This window comes from Acinonyx jubatus, chromosome D2 (genome assembly GCF_027475565.1).
Source record: "Acinonyx jubatus isolate Ajub_Pintada_27869175 chromosome D2, VMU_Ajub_asm_v1.0, whole genome shotgun sequence".
NCBI lineage: Eukaryota > Metazoa > Chordata > Mammalia > Carnivora > Felidae > Acinonyx > Acinonyx jubatus.
The window spans coordinates 65322012-65328011 of NC_069393.1; the positions used below are offsets into that span (position 1 = coordinate 65322012).

Consider the following 6000-nt stretch of genomic DNA (forward strand, 5'->3'; position numbering starts at 1 on the left):
GGGCATTGAGGAGGGCACCTGTTGGGATGAGTACTGGGTGTTGTATGGAAACCAATCTGACAAATTATATTTAATAAAATAAATAAAATAAAATAAAACAGAATAGAATAGAATAGAATAGAATAAATAAAATAAAATAAAATAAACTGACATAAGTGTCTAGTCAAGACACATGCCCACTATAAGACTAACACTTTTGGGAACAGAGAAATAAAATAAAACAAAACAAAAAAAAAGATGTAGTGGTACCTTAATTTCCATATGAACTCATCACATTTACTGCAAATGTTTTGCAAACCAAAAGAGGATTTATGAGTATAATAAACCAAGTGCTTCATAAAAATTTAAACTTGAATGCATTTTTGAGCATTTTTTACCAAGGAAAAGGAGTTACAAGAGGAAGGGTCCAGAATGGGAAAAAAATTCTCTTTTGTAGGAGGGAAGATAAAAATGAGTGGTACCTGGGTGACCTGGTTGAGCATCCACCTCTTGATTTCAGCTCAGGTCATGATCTCACTCATGGGATCAAGCCCCACGTCGGGCTCTGTGCCTGGTGTAGAGCATGCTTGGGATTCTCCCTCTCCCTCTGTCCCTCCCCAACGTGCACGTGCTCTCTCTCTCTCTCTCTCAAAAAATAAAAAAATTAAAGATGAAAATGAGAAAGAATGCAAGAAGATGAAGGGAAGGAAATAAAATCTTAGATGCTTAGACCCTGGGAATCAGAGCCACCACATCCCATAAGATGTTTTTGTGCAGATTAAAAAAAGGTTCTCTTTGCATAGGATTCAACCCCACTCGTCTTCAGAGCATGGTGCTTTCTGGGCATTGGAGTCTGTGGGAAAGGCTCTTGTAACTACTGCCTCTGGAGAAGTTCTAAAAATCTGAAGGTCTTCCACCCATGTAGACAGACTCATATTTAGGCAAGAGAAAGGTAAATTCTCAAATGGTCCTTGGGAAGCACTATTGCACATGGCAAGGGACCTGGAGCTCAGTACGTACTCACTGAAAACTTGTTGAATAAATGAATTGCTTTTTAGCAACCTGAGCAGGCAACTCAGAAGGCTCTCTCAGCCGGTTAAAAGAAGCACACAAAGTCAATGAGGATACTTTCTGAGGTCACTGACTTTCTCACCAGAGGAACCCTCCAGTGCAACAAAATACTCATGGAAAAATCAAGGTAAGGGATATGCTGATGTTCCCAGTGAGAGAAATGTGAAGAAAATACACAACACATTATGTATCCTGAGCCTATTTTAAGGAAAGATTAATATTTGAAGACAATGGGGTTGGATTGCAGGAAGAAGCTAAAGACGGAAAAGATAGAAGCCTCCTGCAATTTTAGAGCAGGAATTGGCCCAGACGACCATCCAGTCTAAACTTCTTATTTTGCCGTTGAAAACCTGGTGCCCAGAGAGAATTCAGGGATGCATCCAATCCCTCAACTGACCAGAGATAAATTGGGATTGAGAACCCCAGCTTATACCTTCACCATCTGCACCCTTTCTATGTTCTAAGGTTCCTTACTTCCTCCTAGAACAGCTCAAGCAAAGACAAACTTGATTTCATTAGCCAGTGTATGGACCTTTATAGCCCTGGGGTTTCTACTTCCTCAATTCACCCACACTTTTTAATAGAATGATCAAAACTTCCTTTCCTTCGGGAATTGAGAAGAACTCTTCCCTTTCCACACAGGCCCACTATTTAGAACATGGGTGAAATGGTCACAAGCTTTATGCAAACCTTAGTCTTAGCAAGAAGAGACTGAGATTACTTCATTATTTCTTACCTTCTGACTCAAGGTGACGAAGTCCTAGCGGCATGGCAGGGGAATGTCAGGTGCCCGTATTTTCTGGTGAAATCAAATATCTTTCTGAGAGTTTGGAAGTAGAAAAAATATATTTATAACAAACCTTTTCTTCAGTAGGATACCTCCCCCCCAAAACTTCCCAGAAGGAATCCTAAAGCTTTTGCAGTATATATTTTTATAAATCAATCATCATTTAAAGTTGTTCAAACAAACTGCCAAATTGATCTTGTTATCACGGTGATGCAAGTCTTATTTATCTGCCCCAGAATTCCAGTTATCTCTTACCCACTATGCTCCCTCCACTCCCACCCTGTCCTCTAAACACATTTACAACCGTCTCTCTTGAAAGCAACAGGCTGCCACCCACTGGCAAAAAATCAGCTTTGAGAAGCCACAAGGTTGGATTCCAAGACCTTTGAGATGAAGGAAGGAAAAGGTTGGGCTAAAACTTGTCGGTTCTTAAAAGGCACTCATAAGAAAGTGACCATTAGAGAAATATTATGGAGATTAGTTTGCTAAGATGGGAACAAAAGATGTAAGAAAAGAAACAAGGGGAGCCTGGGTGGCTCAGTCAGTTAAGCATCCGACTTTGGCTCAGGTCATGATCTCCCGGTCCTTGGGTTCAAGCCCTATATCAGACTCTGTGCTGAAGCTCAGAGCCTGGAGCCTGCTTCGGATTCTGTGTCTCCCTCTCTCTTTGCCCCTCCTCTGCTTGTGCTCTGTCTCGCTCTCTGAAAAATGAACAAACGTTAAAAAAATTTTTAAGAAAAGAAACAAGAACATCAAAGCAAAACCTATAAAAGAAAGAATTTTTCCTTGCTGTTTCTGCCACTTTAAAATTCTTTTTAAGTTTGTTTATTTATTTAATTTTGAGAGAGACGGAGACTGTGAGTTGGGGAGGGGCAGAGAAAGAGAGAGAGAGAGTGAGAGAGAGGAGAGAGAGAATCACAAGCAGGCTCCGTGCCACCAGCACAGAGCTGGACCCCATGAAACCATGAGATCATGACCTGAGCCAAAACCAAGAGTTGGACACTTAACCAACTGAGCCCCCCCAGGAGTCCCTGATTCTGCCACTTCAAACTTCGCATTTGCAGGCACAGCATGTTTCCTTCTGCCTTTCTTTTCTCCCAGGAAGAATTAAAAAAAAAACAAACCCTCAGGATTGAGGACTGTATTGCATCTATACCTCTTGAACCCCTGGCCCCGACATGATTTCATCAAGCTGCCCAGTCTGTTCAAACAGGTGTAGTGATTTTGGACTTGTAATCTTCCTAAGGAGCTCATCCCATGTTTATATACATTTATTTTACATTCCTGCCTGGTGAACAGAAAAATCAACGGAAATCCCAACAAAAAAGGGGGAAAATATTATTCTCACTAGTAATCACAGAATTGAAAATTAAAACATTAAGGTACTGTTTTTCACCCAGGAAGATCATAGCAATATTTGTCATTGGTAATACCCCCCAATATAAATAAAGATGCAATAAAATTAGCACCTACATATGTATCTACTGCTGGCAAGTGTACAAATTGTTACCATTTTTTAGGAAAGCACAGTGATATACAGATATAGTGTCTAAATTACCCTCTAATCCAGTAAGACTTCATCTTAACTTGGTTACATCCACAAAGGCTCTATTTCTAAATGATGTAACATTCACAAGTTCCAGGTGAACATGAATTTTAGGAGTTACACTATTCAACCCAGTATAATATTCCAGGGATGTCTTTCTTTGGTTGAAACAAAAATCAAGTTTCTCTCATCAGGGATTGGGCCTTCATTTCTTTGAAACCCAAATGTGCCTTCTATTATATCACCTAGCGTTGGGCTGAGCACACACTGACATGTAGTAAACACCTGATAGGTAATAGAAGGAAATAGCAGGCATGGAGGGAAAATGCATACATTCAAAAGAAATAAATAAGTAAATCATTCCGCATGAAGTTAAATTGAAAATCTTCCACAACTTCAGAGACAATTTCTTCAACCTCTTCATAATCAACTCCAACACCATCATTATCATCGTCATCATCGTCTGTCAAAGGATCCGACACAAGTCACATCTGCACATCCTCCTGAGGAGAATCATAGTAAGGACTGCTTCCTAAATAAAACCATAACAACAACAAAACAAATAACCCATTAACTTGAGCTAAAGCCCTTCAAGTCAAGTTTAAGGTAACATCAAGCAAAGTCCTCAAGTGGAGAATTTCATCGATTTCATTGATAGGTGATCTTTACGTTTTGAAAAGATAAATGGGTCAGTATGGTGAGAACGGAGGTTAGGTTAGGTAAGCAGTGTAGGAGTGTTGAGTGGGTTGAGAAAACACATTAAGTATGTAGGTGAATAGATATGCAGGGCAGATTAACAGAATAGTTACATAGATAAGATTTATCAGTAGCCTATTTGAGTTTCTCATTTTCCATTTTCCAAGTTTCTTAAACCCCCAGATGACAATAACCTGGGGGGGGCGGGGAGATCACAAAATAGGTAAGGGCTGCACCGTGACAGGGTGGGGTTTGGGAATCTGAGCGCAGGTTAAGTTTATTAGAAGGTAGTAAGGAGAACACTAGCCACTCTGCATTAGTGGTCCATAAATTCAAAGCACTTCAAGCATCATGCCCTTACCGCACAGCACATTTCAATTCTTCATTCTCAGAATGCTTAATTACCCATCACTGTGTGGGCCCTCTGATTTCTCGTAGTGATTCCCTCATCCCCACTTCAGGAAACTGAAATCTAGTTCCTGGGAGCCCTCTTGCCAGTCGAATTGCCTAACTGTTTGGGACAGAGCTCAACAGCAAAGAGAAAAAAAGGGCAGACCTCTATGAATTCAAATGACAAGTTCCTAAAAGGCTCTGAGTGACCTCATTTTTGCTAGTATAATCCTATTTGAAATGCTCCCAGGAAGCTCACGGCAGCTCACTGTTGAACCCAAGAGTAATTACTTTTGTACAGTGAATAGCAGTCCTAAATTTATTAACTGTGCATAACAGTATGTGCCTTTTTTGTTGAATAAACATAAGCTCACCTCAGATGCCACTGAGGGACATGGAGATATTTACATAGAAGCTCCTGTCCTGCTTGACTGAATCAGGAGAAGGAAAAAGTAATTCAAAATAGGTCAACATATAAGTTTTACAATCACTAAAAGTTATCAGCATGCTCAGATGCTGTTCAAAACACTCCAAATGGATCTTTGCTTCTCTTCAGTTCCTTATAATCTCAAGAGCCAACACTGGAGAGAGAAAATAAGATGAAGACATATATCATCAGGAACCTGTGTCAATTAGGATGTATTCAACAGGAAGTTAATTTTACAAAGCTTATTAACAGGGGATTAAATAATAAAGACATTTGTGTTTACTTCAACAGGGAGTTTGAAGATCAGAGATTCAGTGCAGCAACTCATCATTTTCAAAAATCTAAGTTCTTTGTGTCCTTCTGTTCTGCCATCCTCAGGGTATGGGCTTTTCATTCTTAGGTTTGAGCCTTCACCATGGAAGATGGTGGCCAAAGCTCAAAACTTATTCAAGGCAAATAGATAATAAAACCACCTATGGACCTAAGCAAATGTCTCTAGTCTTAAGGTAAAGTAGAGGATAATTCCATTACAGATGTAAACTACTAGGAAGTTTTCCAAATATTTCCCAGGAAAGTCATGGCTGCTTTCTTCCCATCCCCCACTTCAATTAATAAGAATGAAGAATTTAACCATGCAGAAGCAAAACTTAAAGCCAGTTTGCATTACAAAACAACAAAAATAATATTATGTAGTGACTATTTCTGGATATCTATCCAAAGAAAACAAAAACACTAACTCAAAGAGATAGATGTACCTCCATGTTCATTGCAGCATTATTTACAATAGCCAAGACATGGAAGAAACCCAAGGGTCCACTAATGCTGAATGGATAGAGAAAAATGTGGTATATATGTACAAGGGAATATTATCCAGCCATAAAAAAGAATGAAATCTTGCAATTTGCAGCAACATGGATAGACCTTGAGGGCATTATGTTAAGGAAAACAAGATGGAGAAAGGCCAGTATCATATGACCTCATTTATATGTGGAATCTAAAAGAAAATAAAAATCTCATAGGTACACAGGACATACTGGTAGTTGACAGGTGGGGAGCGGCTAAAATGGGCAAGGAGTTCAAAAGGTACAAATTTCCAGTTATAAA

At 39.4% G+C, this 6000-nt stretch overlaps 1 long non-coding RNA gene across 1 annotated transcript in view; it reads right to left on the reverse strand.

The window, feature by feature from the left end:
* LOC128312613 (uncharacterized) overlaps positions 1 to 5787 on the reverse strand; it is a 68670-nt gene extending 62883 nt beyond the window's left edge. The window contains exons 1-2 of the long non-coding RNA XR_008292110.1: positions 3779 to 5787; positions 1787 to 1870 (exon numbers count right to left, since the gene is read on the reverse strand). This is a non-coding gene — a long non-coding RNA (uncharacterized LOC128312613). The remainder of the gene's footprint in view (positions 1 to 1786; positions 1871 to 3778) is intronic.
* Positions 5788 to 6000: the final 213 nt, after the last annotated feature.